This window comes from Terrapene carolina, unplaced genomic scaffold (genome assembly GCF_002925995.2).
Source record: "Terrapene carolina triunguis isolate 2854851 unplaced genomic scaffold, T_m_triunguis-2.0 Scaffold58, whole genome shotgun sequence".
Classification (NCBI taxonomy): domain Eukaryota; kingdom Metazoa; phylum Chordata; order Testudines; family Emydidae; genus Terrapene; species Terrapene triunguis.
In genome coordinates this window covers 28,361,296-28,376,788 of record NW_020664409.1, presented here as the reverse complement: position 1 = coordinate 28,376,788, position 15,493 = coordinate 28,361,296, and the positions used below count along the sequence as shown (strand labels likewise).

Genomic DNA, 15,493 nt, shown 5'->3' with positions numbered 1-15,493 from the left:
CGCCCTGCTCCGCGCCTGCCTGCCTGCCTGCCCCGCCCCCGGGCCTGCCAGGGCCCGTTATTTTCCTTCCGTGTGTGTGTGCGCTGCGCGCGTGTGCACGAGAGATCTGAGGCACCGGGGGAATCCACTGCGGAAGGAGGACTGTGACGTTAACTCTCCCTCCTTCCCCAACCGCCGCCCAACTCCCGTAACGTTCGCGGCGGCGCGTTCTCGTCTGTCTCTCGTGCGTGTTTGGGGTCACGTGGGGTGGCGCGGCCAATGGGAGCTCCGCAGAGCTGCACACGGAGACCGACATTCTGACGGGGGGGAGGGGAGCGGCAGTGCCGGGGAGGGGGGGCACTTTCAAACCCTACACCCACAGCGGCGGCGGCGGTGGTGGTCGGTGCGGGGCTGAGTCTTTAGGAACAGTCCGCGGCGGCTGAATCCGGTTCTTCGTCGGGTCCTGTCATAGCGGCAGCGCGGGAGGGAGGAGGAGGAGGAACGAGTCCTGCCGCTTCCTCCTCCGACAAGGTAAGAGACACCCCCGAGCCTGTCCCACCCCCCACCCCCGATGGGAGCCGCAGTTCTAACGTCCTTGTGCTGGGGGCGGCACCACCCCCCGGACCCGGCTGCGCCCTGGGGTAACCCCTTTCCCCAGCCGTGTGTGTGTGTGTCCCCGTGCGGGGGGTGTGACCCTTCCCGTCCCCCGGCTGTGTCTCCGCTCGGGGGGAAGGGTAGCCCCAGGGTGGCTGCCCTACTCCGCACCCCGTCCCGCGGTGCGCGGCCCCTCTCCCGGGCCTGCGGGCGATGCCGGTCGGGGGCAGTGCTCTGTCAGCCGCTCTCGCAGCCTGTCACTGCTGCTGCGGGAGCCATGGCTGCCGCTGTCACTGCCGCTGCGTGTCCCTTGCACGGTTCGTCCCCCGCGCGGCTGCTTTTTGGGGGACACGCTGGGGCGGGGGTAACTGCTGCACACGGGGCTGTGCAAGCCAGTCTGGGCTTCGCCTCTGCAGCGGCGCGAGCCCCGCCGGGGCGCGGGGTGTGCGTGTGCAGGCGGGGCGCGGGGCTCGCGCTGTGGACAGCGGGCCGGCGGAGGAGGGGGCGCGCTGCTGCAGCCTGTGACTCAGGGCTGGGATTTTTGGCAACATCTAAAAAGCTAGAAGCTGCTCGCTGTATTTGTACCAGGCTGCCTGTCAGCGTTTTGCCGAAGCCTGCTGCTGGCTTACTGTGTGGCCTAAATGCATTTGGAATACATCTAGGATTTTTAAGTACTTTCCTCAGGCTGAGGGATCCCATATTGTTTTATAAGCTAGTTATATCAATTCCCTTGTGTATCACTAAAATACAGCCACCTCTGAGGTGGAGCACAGCAGCTGATTGACAGCATCAACACGAAGTAGCTATTTAGGACAAGAAAGCAAAGAATACTGTTTCCAGTTGAACCTGAAAGATGGATTAGGTAAGCAGTCTAATTACCTCAATTCAGATTTGGCCAAATTACCAGCAAATTAATATCCATCCCCTCTGTTTCAGTTTTTAAAACTGACTGGGCATCTTATGACAAGTGGAAGAATAGCAACAAATGCACAATTCCCAATTGAAAATTATCACGAACTGCCCTGTAAGACTTTTTAAAAAATTGTTAAGTCTGAACATGTCTCTGTCTTCTCAGTCAAGAGCCTTTTATTCCTGGAAATTAATTTGGCTTTAGAATGGTGTATTCCACATTTGTCTGGTAGCTCATGGGAATATAGTAGATGACATATGGAAGAGAATCCATTTGTGGCATTCATAACTTTAGGCTTTTGTTTGTATCTATTTGCAAGACCACAGTGAAAGCCAAGAATGTCCCAACTTCATTCTCTTCCATGTGTCAGCTGCTTTGTTATCCCATGAGCTACCAGACAGATGTGGAATATGTCTTAAAGTTTTGCTAGTTTTCCAGAAAAAGTGACCAGAGAAGGATTGAATCACAGTGCCTACATGAAGTCAGGACTTCACTAAAATGTAGGGCCCTTGATGGGTCGTCATGATGTGTGGAGAGGGGCTCCTCTTTATAAAGGAGGAGCCTCCTTTAACCCTTTATTTTACCCCTGATTGAGGTGGGGTAACAGTAAGGGGATCACCCCCTAACAAACAATCAATGTGTATCTGCCATGAACATGCAAACTCAACCCTTTGTGCTTTTTTCTACCTTAGTCTTCTGTTGGGGTGTTGTAGATAGAGCATAGTCCCTCAGGGAAGTGGATCTTAAAGTTAACACCACATTGAGATGCACTGGGAAAGTATACACCTCTCAGGGCTATTGTTTTAGGCCCTGTGCAGACTTAGGTGGATGGTGGGTTACACTTACATTTCTTCATAAAGATGAGGGTTAACAACTTACCATTTTTCCCCCAAATGAAAGCTCAGATTCTAATGTAATCATATGACTCTAGGAACTGGAGCCCTGAGCATGTGCCTGTGTCTTAATCCTGTCCTTCACAAATGCAGTGGAACTCTGCAGGTTCAAAGTTCTGTCTGTGCAGATCCAACTGCAAGATCTGGGTCATAGTAAAATATTGTTTTGGGAGGGTAGTGGTAAACCCATAGCAACCTTTGACAACTCTACTTGCCTACTTGTATTTTGTGAGTTAAAAATCAAGGAGAGCAAGTGCTGGAATAGAATGGTGCTTACGAGCACCACAGGGACTGTGGCAGCATTCCTGTGACTATGTATGAAGCAGTTCCTTTCTCTGACTTCCTGGTTCTCCTGTGGCAGTCCCCACCATTAGCTCCAGTGCATGTATAGGATTGTGGTCTTTTACCATGAGATCCATTGTAGTTGAGGTATGCAAAGGATTCTCCCCTTCTGTTGGCACCAGCTCTACTCCTAGCACAGGAAAAGAGTTTGGACTTAACCACCACCTCTTTGTGTTTCCAATGTGGTTTTTTTCTTTCCCCTACCCAAGAAAAAAACATGCATGCATTCTGAATGCTAGTGTTAACTAGTATAAAACTTCTGATGGATGATGTGTTGATAGTGCACAACAAATTAAGCCTCTTCCTGGCTTGCAAAATATATCACTTGTTAGAGGAAAAGGTCTGTTAGGATGATTGAATACTTGGATGAGTACTCTTTCTAAAACACCTAATTATTCAGATAGTGGTAGGAGCACCAAAAATATATAAGTAAAAGCAGATTTTTACCAAGTGTGGATTATCAAGTACAATCTCAAGCAATTGTTCTGAGTTTCATACATTTCCTGATCTGTTTAAGCTTCAGCTGAACAAAAAAACCTCACTACCCTGCATGTTTTGGCACATACAAGGTATCTAGATCTTTCAGAGCTCGAACGCCAGCACCTACAAAAATCTTGACCTTCTATTTGAATACTGATTTGTGAATATAAAAAAATGTTATCTGTTGGACTGATTTGTCATGTTTACCAAAGGCTTTAGGTTGGAAGGACTCGGTAGATTTCACTGAAGCTGGGCATCTTGACTTTCAAGTTGGGCAGAAGTACTGATCACAAAATATATAGTGTTTAGCCTGTTACCACAGTGATAATACACACGTTCTTCTGTCGGTATAGAACAATTTTCTTCTCTAACCCTTTCAAATATTTGGATTCTATCTTATTGTGCGATGGGCTGGGCAAATAAAGCTTTTGACTTAATTTCTTTTGCATATTTGATTGAAGAGAGAGCTGTGTGAATGTTGACTGGTCATTTAGTCTCCATGTCAGACCATGTTTTGTAACTACTTCATTACAAGTGTTCTTAGACTCCACTGACAGATGGTATGAAATAAATATTAGCCCAAACTGTATCTGGCCTTGCTATCATAACCTTAAATAATATTATTACCAGAAGATGAGTCAGATGCCTGTTGATTTGTCTAGTTCTTAACCAGTTTGTCATTATTCAGGATTCCTTTATAGTCTTTGCAAAAAAAAAAAAAAAAAAAAATGTAATCCTGCAGGCTGTCAGGTCAACCAGCTCTCAATGTTAGCAAATCTTGATTTGCTGAGCTTGAACAATCAACTTGCTAGTAAAGAGGAGGGGATCTACACCACCAACTTCTGTAGAATCTAAGCTTTCACTTAAAGAAAATGAACAGTTCTAGAACCTGAGTTGATGGTAATCTTTCAAATATGAACCAAATATAAACAAATAAAATCTTCTTCCTGAGTCTGCAGAAGTTGTTTCCTTTACTACTCCTATCTGACAAGCTGCAAAAGAGTGAAACTAGCAAGATGCTGATCAGTTTCCTAGCTGCTGTTGGGATCACTGTGGGTAGCAGAGAAATTGGCATGAATCAGGTTAGTTTCATGCTGTTGCTCCTGCCTTTCCCAGGCAGCAGCACCAGAGTCAGGTGAATCAGGAACAGAATACCTGAAAATGGAGACTCAGGAAGAGATAAAGTAAAAGAAATCTTTTCTTCCCTCTCCATGCCTCTTTTCAGCTGTCAGTTATCTGGGGAGGAACAGAGTACTGGGAACCTCTTCCTTTTCTCCTCACTGGCAGCCAGGAGACCCTGGAAGATAATGAAGACCCGAAAAGCTCTTTCACCCAGATCCTCAAAGGCATTTAGGCACCTACGCCCAATGGAAAGTCAGTGAGAGTTTTATCCCTCCAGTAGCTTCAAATTTATTAAGCCCACCAGAAGCTGATTACACCCCATCTTGTCAGATAGGCCTGGTAGTGTTCAAGGCCACCATGATGGTAGAAATTCTAGAACACTCCACCTTTTTGATGGCAGAGGAGCTGGGCTTATACTAGGAATTACACCTGGAGTTTCACTTTTTCCCACCGTCTTTTGTATTTATCTCTGAGTAGAAGTTATCTGATAAAATTTTTCAACACCTGGTAATTGGCATGGGAAGTTGTCCATCTGGTGGAAACATTTAGTTCTGATAGGTGAGTTCTCACTTCAGTTATTATATTCTACAAAGTAGTTTATATAAAACATAACATAATCCTTTGCCAGTGCCCCTTCGTGCTGTGCTAGACAGTGAGTTTAAATCTTACTATCAGCAAATTGAAACAGGAAAAATTGAAAGGTCTTGTAATGACACTCCCCTCTAAAATTGGTTGATACTACTCATTTTTTGTTTTTTTCCTGGCTCAGAGAAACAGAGCTCTCTCAATAGCCAAACTAGACGTTTGGGTTTTACCTTTATGTTTTGGTCATCCCCGGCCACCTTTCCTTTAATCTCTTAATTAGATAGTAAAATATTCATTCTTTATCAGACAATCTGTTAGTAATGTCACACCGCTGCTGCAGGGATTTCCCTTTTATGAAAGTAGCTTTCCCCTAAGAACCATGAGTTTTTCTCCTTAAAAGTATCTGGCAATTCCCTCATTATGGTACTTCTCTGTGCTAGGAGGTCGTGGCCATGAAACACGGTCATTCAGACTGCTGGAATCCTTGAACTTCAGGATAGGCTGGTTGAGCTAAAGCCAGGGTATCCAGCTGAGGAAATTGGAACTACCTCAGTAAGGGGCTTCCATGCTGGTTCATGTATGCAAGACCTCCTGCTCTAGGTCTTGATCTTGCAGTAAGAAAACACTCGGTCAGACCCCTGAACTCCACTGAAGTTAAAGGGGCTATGTATGAGCAGCAGGGCTCCACCTGTGCATATCTCATTGCAGGTTCAAGGCCTTAATGTGTTTGTCCCTTCTGGGCCTGGTACAGAGCACAAAATAAATGGTTTCAAATGTGATGTTCTTAACATTATCCAACCTAGCATAAAACTTAATAAAGCCTTAAGTGTTAGCCTCTTAAGTGTTCAGGCAGCGACTATTGAGGCCTTGAAGGCAACACATAGCACTCTTCCTGTAAGCATCCTGTAGGTGTGGGTGTAAAAGAAAAAAAAAGAAAAAAAAAAAAAAGGAAAATTAAAAATGAAAGAAAAAAAAAAACTCTTCCTGAAAAAACCCTATAGGGGTGGGGGAAAAAAAAAAAAAAAAAAAAAAAAAAAAAAGGCTGATTAAAACTTGAGGCTCATAAGTCCATTCTTCCTTGTCTCTAGTCCTCTGGGATTGCAGTCTGATGCTAAACTTCTCTGCAGGTGTTTCCTTTGAACCCTGACACCATCCTAAGGGATTCAGAGGAAGCACCTGTGAAGATATTCAGCATCTGATTTCAGACCCATAGAACTAAAGCGAGGAGGAAGAATGGGTTTGGGAGTAAGGCAGTGGATTGGGGCTTATAAGATCTGGGTTCAGTTTCCAGCTCTGCCACAGACTTTGTATGACCAAGGACAAATAACTTAATTCCTGACTTTTCAGAAGTTTTCAATACCTACAAATCTTGTTGATGGAAAAATGTCAATTCCTGAGCACCTCCAAAAATCAAAAACTCAATCTCCCTGAGCTTTGGTTTTCTCTGTGTAAAATGGGGCCAGCATTTCAATACGTCAGGGGATATGGTGAGAATAAATATTTGTGAGGTGTTTTTATTGCAGTGATGGATGCCATATAAGAACTCAGACTCATACTAAAACTGTCTTTCTAGTGGCCATCTACTTAGAATTGTTGAGCTTCAAACTTTTGTGTAGTGATTTTTTTTCTTCCTGTTTTTTCACTGGGACTAGATAGTGATGTTTAAGCTTGTCCCTCATTTCTTTCCAAAGATGGCTTTTCTTCTCTACTTGACTCAAGAAACCTCTCTCCCATTATTCAAATGTCCTCTCAGAACAAGAAGCATCTTCAGGAGTTCTGTTAGGAGGTTTCTATGTATTTATCTGAAAAAAAACAATGAAATTTAGAAAATTCAGAGGGCCAAGTGTACTTGTGCATTTTATTCTCTGAGAACTGTGTGTACCTCTTGTCCAAAGAGTGGGGATGTTTCCATTTAGAACTGTTTAAAGTAGTCATTTTGGTATCCTTCTCTAACATCATATAGACTTGACAAGGCAGCTTACATACTAGTCAGGCTTTTCTAGGTACCTTCTTTTGGCCTATATAGAACTAGGTGTTGTCTGAGCTGACAAGATGCTGGAGGATAATAAAAACAGTGACATTCAGCATATGAAAGAGCAAAAGTACTAACAGGAAGTTAAAAAAATAAATCAATAGTCTGATTTGGAGGCATCAGATCTATCTGAATTTCTAATACAATCCATTATCATGAATAAACACTAAATCCTAATTTAGTGATAGATTGTGGTTCATTGATGAATTTTAGAAGTAATCAGGCCTTTGACAACAGGTTTATGAGCTGCTTCATTTCAAATGTCTTTACCAAACAGATTTGGTATAATATTCTTCTAGCTTTTCAAAGACAGTTGCAGGTAATTGGTTTGCCTAAATTATGCTTTCATTTTTAATATTAAACTGACAGTGCCCTTTTGTGATCTACTAATTAACTATATAAGAGCTAGATGATATCATACTTGTATTTGGTATTAGAGTTTTACAACATTACTCATGTATTTTTTTTTTTTTTTTAATGTCTCAAATATACATAACCTCCACTAAGCCCTTACTTTGGTTTTTATTAAGAAGGATAATTAAACATTTGGATATGTTAACAAAATACTAGGGCTGAGGAAATAGAAGTAGAATAGCATGCAGAGAAATAAGAGGCTTAATCACATTTGCCACAATTTTAGATTTTTGTAAAGCAATCTTCTACCAAACAAAATATTTTGTACTGCAACATATTTAAAAAGGAAATTCTCTTTGTGTCTGAAACTTAAACGCTATATGGTTGGTGAGAAACTTCAAATGAAACCAACTAATTTCTTTTCCATTATCCAAGATGAAATTCAAAAACATCATAATAAATATCAAAATAAACATCATAAATATTGGTAAGTACATTTTATATTTTAAAATTTTAAGGCATTACACAGTAAACATTGCTAGAGAGAATAGTCAGGCTGAGAGGATTTTCCATTAGATTTGTGATAATTCAGCAGCAGGAAATTACTGTAGTGTAGACATGGATTATGCCAATCTGAGGAATCTTGCGTCACATTCCTTTGCTTTTCAAGTTTTTATTGTTCTGTACATTCACAGAACAATTCTAACATTTCATTACTTTTTTTTTTTTTTTTGGCCACCTCTCACTTGTGACTTTTAGTAATTGGTTAAGATTGTGTTCTTGCAAGCTAATCAATAAAATACATGTACATTCCATATGTCTCTTATATTAATTATGTCCCCAGTCCTTCAGACTTGTATTAAGCAGCAAATAGTGTCATTGAGTACTTGTACATGGTTAATTTCAAGTATGTAAATCTCTTCAGAATTGGGGCCTAGCTGAGCAGTTCCCAGGCACTTATTCCATGGCCCCCTCCATTGCCATTTTTTCTTTTTTGTAACTAAGAAAAATATTAAAGACTACAAATCTGAATTTTTTTTATTTTTAAATGAAAAAGGTTGATAATAAAGTGGAGAAATCACAGGACATGATATTTTACTTCCTTTAGTTTCTCAATTCTTAGATTGCAATGGCGTCTTTCAACTGTCACTGTTGTACAAAAATCTCTTTCGGAGCTTCCTGTTGCTAGGCAACATCTCCCCAACTCATCTGTTTGCCAGAGTGGTTGCCATTGTGTCCCCTGTCATTGTAGGCCATAGTTGGCCAACTGTACTCTTCACTCTTAACAGGGTTGTACAGGCAAATTGATTCCTTAGGGTCATTGCCTTCATTTTAAATGTCATTCATGTCTGAGGGGAGAAATCCTCTTCATCCACTCTTCTCTTCCTTTCTTTTGTACTCTCCCTAGTACAGTTTTCAAAAATGGGAACAAAGGGTAGGGACTTCTTGACAGGTGTGGCTTATTTCAGAAGGGTCTCTTAGTTCTCAGTACTATGAGCCTGGTTGATTCACTGACAGTGTGGCCATGCTTTTGAAAATGAGGCCTCTTGAGGTATCAGAATTTTAATATCTAGCTAATTAGGTTGAGATGTTAAAGCAGAAGTAAACTGAACTGTCTAGAACAGGGGTAGGCAACCTATGGCACGCGTGCCAAAGGTGGCACACAAGCTGATTTTCAGTGGCACTCTCACTGCCCGGGTCCTGGCCACCGGTCCAGGGGGCTCTGCATTTTAATTTAATTTTAAATGAAGCTTATTAAACATTTAAAAAACCTTATTTACTTTATTTACAACAATAGTTTAGTTGTATATTATAGACTTTTAGAAAGAGACCTTCTGAAAACGTTAAAATGTATTACTGGCACGCAAAACCTTAAATCAGAGAGAATAAATGAAGACTCGGCACACCACTTCTGAAAGGTTGCCGACTCCTGGTCTAGAACGCTCTACTTGCTATCGCTTTCTTCCATTTTTCACCTAGATAACTCTGAAAAAAGTCAGTTACATGTAGCTTGTTGCTTCTTTTTGTTTCTCAGTCTTTCATGTTCCATCAATCGTATTTCCTTTTAAACCCCCAGCAATAGCGGACAGTTTGGTTATTATTCCTGCACAATAGTACACATACATGCCAACAGATTGTGACAAAGAGGATTTTTAAATATTCATAAAATTGAAAAAAATGTTGCCTAATAGCATGGGGACTTGAACTCCTCCAAAAAACTAAATGCCTATTAATTCTGTGCAGCCTCAGCATCCCTACAGCAGTTAATTATATGCTCCCTAATTCCACATCAATTAATGGCTCACCTGTTTCCAAAGCAGTATGCCCCATCAATTAATTTTACAAATCCCAGCCACACATCTGCTCCTTGACACCCTTTCTCCTTCCCCCCCCCCCCCAGTACCTTTGCTCATGCTGTAGGTACATGAGTGGTTCTTTTACATCACCCCAAGCTTGAGGGGGGCAATTCTGTGGGTGGTTCTTCACACTCTCCCCATCTAAACTTGGCGTGGAGAGTGGCATCTGCAGCAGGAGCATCTTGAATCCTCTTCTCTGGCCTGGGATTGGGGGTAAAGAGAAATAGGAAGGAAGGAGATGCTAACTGATATTATTCATGAGAGCGGAGCAGAGAGATCCTGAGCTACTGGGCACTTCTTCCTCTTCTTCGTCTCTTGCAAAAATGGTAGTCTCCTTCCTTCACTCAAAAACCTCTATTCTTCTTAAGTGGGGTGGGAGAGCTCTGCCTGTCACATACAGCAGCTTAATTTGTTGCCCTCCCCCAAGAGAGAGGCAAATCATAATCACACATTTTTTTTCCCCACAGAAACCTGCCTCATTCAGTGCATAGGATGAACCTGCTCTAGGGATGAATCAGGGCTGTGTAATAAAGGAGATTGTGACATTTACGACTCCTGTTTCATTTGTTGCAGAAATTGGAAGGCATGTAGTCAATGAGCAGAGGATTGTGGCTTGGGAATTGCAGGAAGATAAAGGATGGTCTCATGATCAGGCAGTTCAGTGCTGTCCTAGAGAACTGGTTTCCTTCCCTGCTTCTGTTCTGACCAAGTTCCTATGTGATGTAAGCAAGTCACTTAAGACCAGACTATTCCCAGGTGGTCACTAATTGTGTGTTCCTCATTTTCTGGGAACCTGACTGAAACCCTAGGGTCTGATTTGCAGAAGTGCTGAGAACTCATAGCTGCAGATGAAGTCAGTGGGAGCTGTGCTTTGAATATATGAAGTGCTACGTAATGTTAAGTACTCTAAAGAAAGAGGTCTTGGGTGTCTCAGGTTGGGCAACCAAAATTAGTGGATACTCTGACCTTAATCTCTCTATGCTTAAGCTCCCCAACTGTAAAACAGGGATCATACCATCCCCCACTTCACAGGGCTGTTCTGAAAAATGCATTAATTAATGTTTGTAAGCATTCATACTATAGTAATGAAAATCCTAGAAATGCTCATGAGTAAATTAATAATTTTGTCTTCAGAGCAGGGTTTGAACAATGTGCAGCAAATAAGGCATAAGGCCACACATTAAACAAAGTGGAAAAAACAAAATATTGAATAGCCGCTCGTTAAGTGAACACTGGTCATCCTTTGCACTGAATGAGGTAGGGTCTTGTGGAAAAGACAGTACAGTGTATATGATAGTCTGTAATTACACGATCAGAATTTGACTCTTTTAGGTGTACACTTTAAGGTTCCACATTCAACCTTAATTTTGGCATTTCCCAACTGTTGGGTGCATTACTTTACAACCTTAATAATGTCCTTTTAACATTGTGAGTGTAATAATTTAATATACATTTATGTGTTCTCTTATTAATTTCCTTTGTTTCATTTAAAACTTTAACCTTTGCTCATATGGACATTTCTCCATGCTTCTAATAATTTTCATGAACCTTCTTTGGATCTTTGCTTCTGCTATACTCTTTTTGAGGTGAAAAAAAAATAGAACTAAACTCCACGTTCCTGGTAATGCTGTACCATCAAATTCAATATGGCCAGCATAATATTTTCAATATTGCTCTATCCTATTCTGTATATGTCCTAACATTTTGGACATATGCATGATGCATGTTGAGCAGAGGTTTCTATTGAAATGTCCAGTGACGTTGAGTGGTTACAGTTAACTTAGAACCAACAATGTACATAAGTGATTTCAATTATTCCTTCTGACCTGTATTGCCTTGCACTTGTTTACAGTGAACGTCATCTGTTGTTAAGCTTTCTATGCACCTCTGGATTTTCTTACAGATATCTGTAATCTTGTAGATGACAGTTATTTTACTTATTTATTTGTTTATTTATTGCTACCAGTGTTCCCTTTTATTTTTCCCCACGCATTTGCGGAATGACTTTTGTTACATGCACCAATATGGAGGTGATGTGTGACACATCATCTCCATATTGGTGCACATAACAAAATTCATGTGGTGGGGCCGAGGGGTTTGGAGTGTGGGAGGGGGGCTTAGGACTGGGGCAGTGGGTTGCAGTGCAGGGGGGGCGGGTGAGGGCTCCGGCTGGGGGTGTGGGCTCTGGGGTGGGGCCGGGGATGAAGTCTTTGGGGTGCAGGCTGCCAGGGGCTACGGTGGGGAGAGAGGACTTCCCCTAGCTCTCTTTCCCCGCAGCAGCACCTGGGCTGCAGGGGGGAGAGGTGCCTCTCCCCCGACCGCGGCAGGTCTGTGCCAGGGCTGGGTTGGGGCTGGAGGGGAGAAGCACCTCTCCCTGCCACGGCAGGTCCATGCTGGGGGAGAGGCATCTCTCCCTGCCGCGGCCCTGAGCCCCTGCGTGGGGCTTAATAGGCAGCTTCGTGGCTGTGCAGCTTAGAGGGAACTTAGGTTGACACATTTTTCCATATCATGAATGGCACTTCTCTCTTCTCCAGTTGGTAGTGCAGGCCCACGTATATATGAGTCAGTATAGATCCTTGAAAGAGGTGAACCTTGACAGTTTGTTTCTATACTTTGTATATTATTTTATCAGATTTTAAATTATTATAGACCTTTGTCACACCTCACAACTATTTAAATTCCTTGATAGTTTCTTGTGATGGACTTTCAAAAAATCTGTGTCAAAGTCCAGTAATCTATAGCAACCAGTTTTCCTTTAGCCCACTATTTTCTTGACATTCTCATTCTAGTAGATTAATGAGGCATGATTTCCTTCTTTACAGAAGCTGCATTGGTATGTTACTGATCATAGTATGTTAATCTAGATGTTTTATAACTCTCTGTTTCAGCCAATGTACCAGTAAGGCTAACTATCTGTAATTCCAAGGATTGCTTCCTCGCTATTAAAGAAAACAGATGTAACAATGATTACTTTCCAGTATTCTGGTATAATAGTTATTTTTAATGAGAGCTCAGAATATTTATTCTGAAATTTATACAGATTGAAGGCTTTTTCACAATTTTTATTTCCATAATTATCAGTATTTGGAGTGCTCAGCTGCTAGTCCCGCTGTGTGGAGGGGAGCGGGGGGAGAGGACGATGGGACTTTGTCTGCAGTGAGCCAATAGTGTCAGGTCAGACCCACCCCCAGGACCCTTCCCTGGCTCCAGGAAGCTCTGCACCCCTCACCCACTTCCTGGCCCCATCACTCCTCAGCTGCAGGGGGGAGGGGTCACTGTATGGGTAGCTGCCCCCCATCTACCCAACCCCCATATATCTGGACCCCACACACACTGACCCCTGCCCCCCATACTGAATCTCCTGTTGAGCCTTACCCCCTGCATCCAGAGCCCCCTGTCAAGCTTCATCACCCCCACCCCCCCCAAATATAGAAGTAAAAATATGCCTATAGGAATCGGCCATGTTTAAATAAATATTTGGCAAAAACCTTATACCTGATCTTTTTGGCTCCCCGTCTAGCTTCATGTGATTTGCCCTTTCTTCTTCATTGACTAGTGGAAGTGAAGATGCTTCCATTGCACCTCCATTGCTTCAGTCTCAGTACTTGGGAGACCTCAACAACTGAACTCTCATTGTCCCACCATCTTTCAGAGCTTCACATTGGTCCTGAGAGAACTAAGCTATGGGAACATCATCTCAGGTGGATTTAGGTGATGTATATTTTGATAGGCTCAGCTTAACTGTTACTTGGAAAGGCTGTAGGAGGAAAAGGTGGCCATTTTATCTGAGGGTAAAGGGGGAAACAGGATGTGGGTGGAGAAATGGGGGCTTGAGGGGGCACAGAGTGAACAGGGTCTCAGAGTGAAAAAGGAAGCCCTCTCTCCTCCTCTTCTTCCTCCAGTATGTGTCAGAGTAGATTCCTGGTAATGATATTGGGCTGGCCAGCCTCAACTAGGCAGGTACCCCTGTAGCATGCTGTCTTGGCCCTACTGGCTTTACTGGGGGGTTGTCATCACATATGTTCAGGAAGAGGATAAAATCTTGCCCTTCTACAGCATCATTGATCAGACCTCCAACACCACCAGCATCAGCCACCATGAGTGGGAGATAAAGGAAGGTCTCCCCCCAAGCAGTCTTAATCATCCAATGAGGCAGTGAAACCAGACCCTGTTGTCAATGACTTTACAGCTTTCCAGGATCTCGTGTCCCACATGGCAGAGACCCTGAACATTGGAATAGTCATATAAGAGAAGTCCCATAAACGGCTTCATGTTCTCAATACACCATCTTCAGCCACAATTGCCCTCCCAGTTGGCTAGGGCACACTGGGGCCCGCTAACTGAGTGGCAAACCCTGACCATTCTTCCTTTCATCTCTAAACAGGTGGAGAAAAGATATCAGGTGCCTCCAGAGGGCTATGGACACTTTTAGGTCCACTATCACATCTTGATTTGCAGTTCAGACCAATGAGAGGTTGTCACCGCTTGTCCTGTAACCAAAATGCTCTGCTGCTGTAGCTTACTGTCTGGATGCTCCCAGCTAGCATATAAGCATGCACTGTGTGTGTGTTGTGCAATCCTGGTTCTGCAACTCTGACTCCAGCAGTCAGCCTGTTACACCATAGTCACGCTCTGGTCTCTACCTGCCTTGGTTACTACTAGCCAAGTGACCCCAACTCTTCCTCAGTCTCAAATTTCCCCGAAACTGTCTGCCATGAAATATCCAGCCCTCTTCTGGAACATTGAGGAGTAATAAGGTCTGTTGCTCCTTTAAAGAGACAAAAGCACAGCAACTTGTTGCTTTGACTGGAATTGATAATCATTTCAAGTCAAACATAGTGCTGGGTTGATTTAGAATAAAAGTAAAACAAATTCATTTAATCAAAAAGAGAGTTTTTAAGTGAGTTAATGTACAAGAGATAAAGACCTAATGGTTACCAGCAAATAAAAGTAAAATACACTTTCTAGTGGCTAAGACTTAACAAGCTGCAATCTTGATTCTTCCCTTCCTATGAATTTCCCATTCCCTTGTTGATTTGTATGTGAATGGGGATTCCATTATTTTTAATCACATGTTGCTTAGTTTCATTGGAGACAGACAGACAGATAGTTCCTTCCCTCCTGTCTGGGGAAAAATCTGCTTCCCCCTGTTTTGGTCACAGACTTTAAAGCATAATATTAAGTCTCTATAATTCTTCATATAGTTTTAATATGTACATTTTACAATGGTATGACTCACCATTGTCATTAGCTTTCATAAAAAAACCTTGCTTGATACACTTTTAGAATACAATAATATTGTATACAATCAGTGGATTCAATTACTTATCATTTGAAGTTCATACCCACCACAAGGGGGTATCTCTGCCATTTGGTAGGCTTTGTTTACCTTTCATGTAAATGTAAACCTTCATTGTTCCTGCCTGACCACCAGGCTGCTCAGAGAAACAAATACAGTTTCTTAGACAAAGGAATGTGTACTTACTGCATTGCTTGTCAAACTCATCTTAAGAACATAATGCTAGCATGTATTCATAACTTTGTATACTCCATGTACGTGCATCACACAAGAATATTAATCATCACTAAGTTACTAGTTTTCCAGTGATCTCTTACATGACATCTTTTAGATATAGATTATGACAAAAGAATGTTAGGTGTCATGAGTATGTCAGGCCTGACCAGTTGCTGATACAGAGTAGTGAACCGCAAATGGGCTTCTGTGTCACACCTACCCAAACCTAGGTTTCTTTGGTAGTTTCTGCAGTTCAGGAGAAATTCAAGTCTTCAGAAGGTACTGTGACAGACCCAGACCAGTGGGGTACAGGAGTCTGGTAGAGGGCAA

General features: G+C 42.6%; 1 protein-coding gene across 2 annotated transcripts in view; it reads left to right on the top strand.

The window, feature by feature from the left end:
- Positions 1 to 371: 371 nt before the first annotated feature.
- Positions 372 to 15,493, top strand: part of ANKRD12 (ankyrin repeat domain 12) — a 110,381-nt gene continuing 95,259 nt past the window's right edge. For both annotated transcript variants that reach the window (XM_026661138.2, XM_026661135.2), the window contains exon 1: positions 372 to 510. The gene's annotated coding sequence lies outside the window, so the exon portion shown is untranslated. The remainder of the gene's footprint in view (positions 511 to 15,493) is intronic.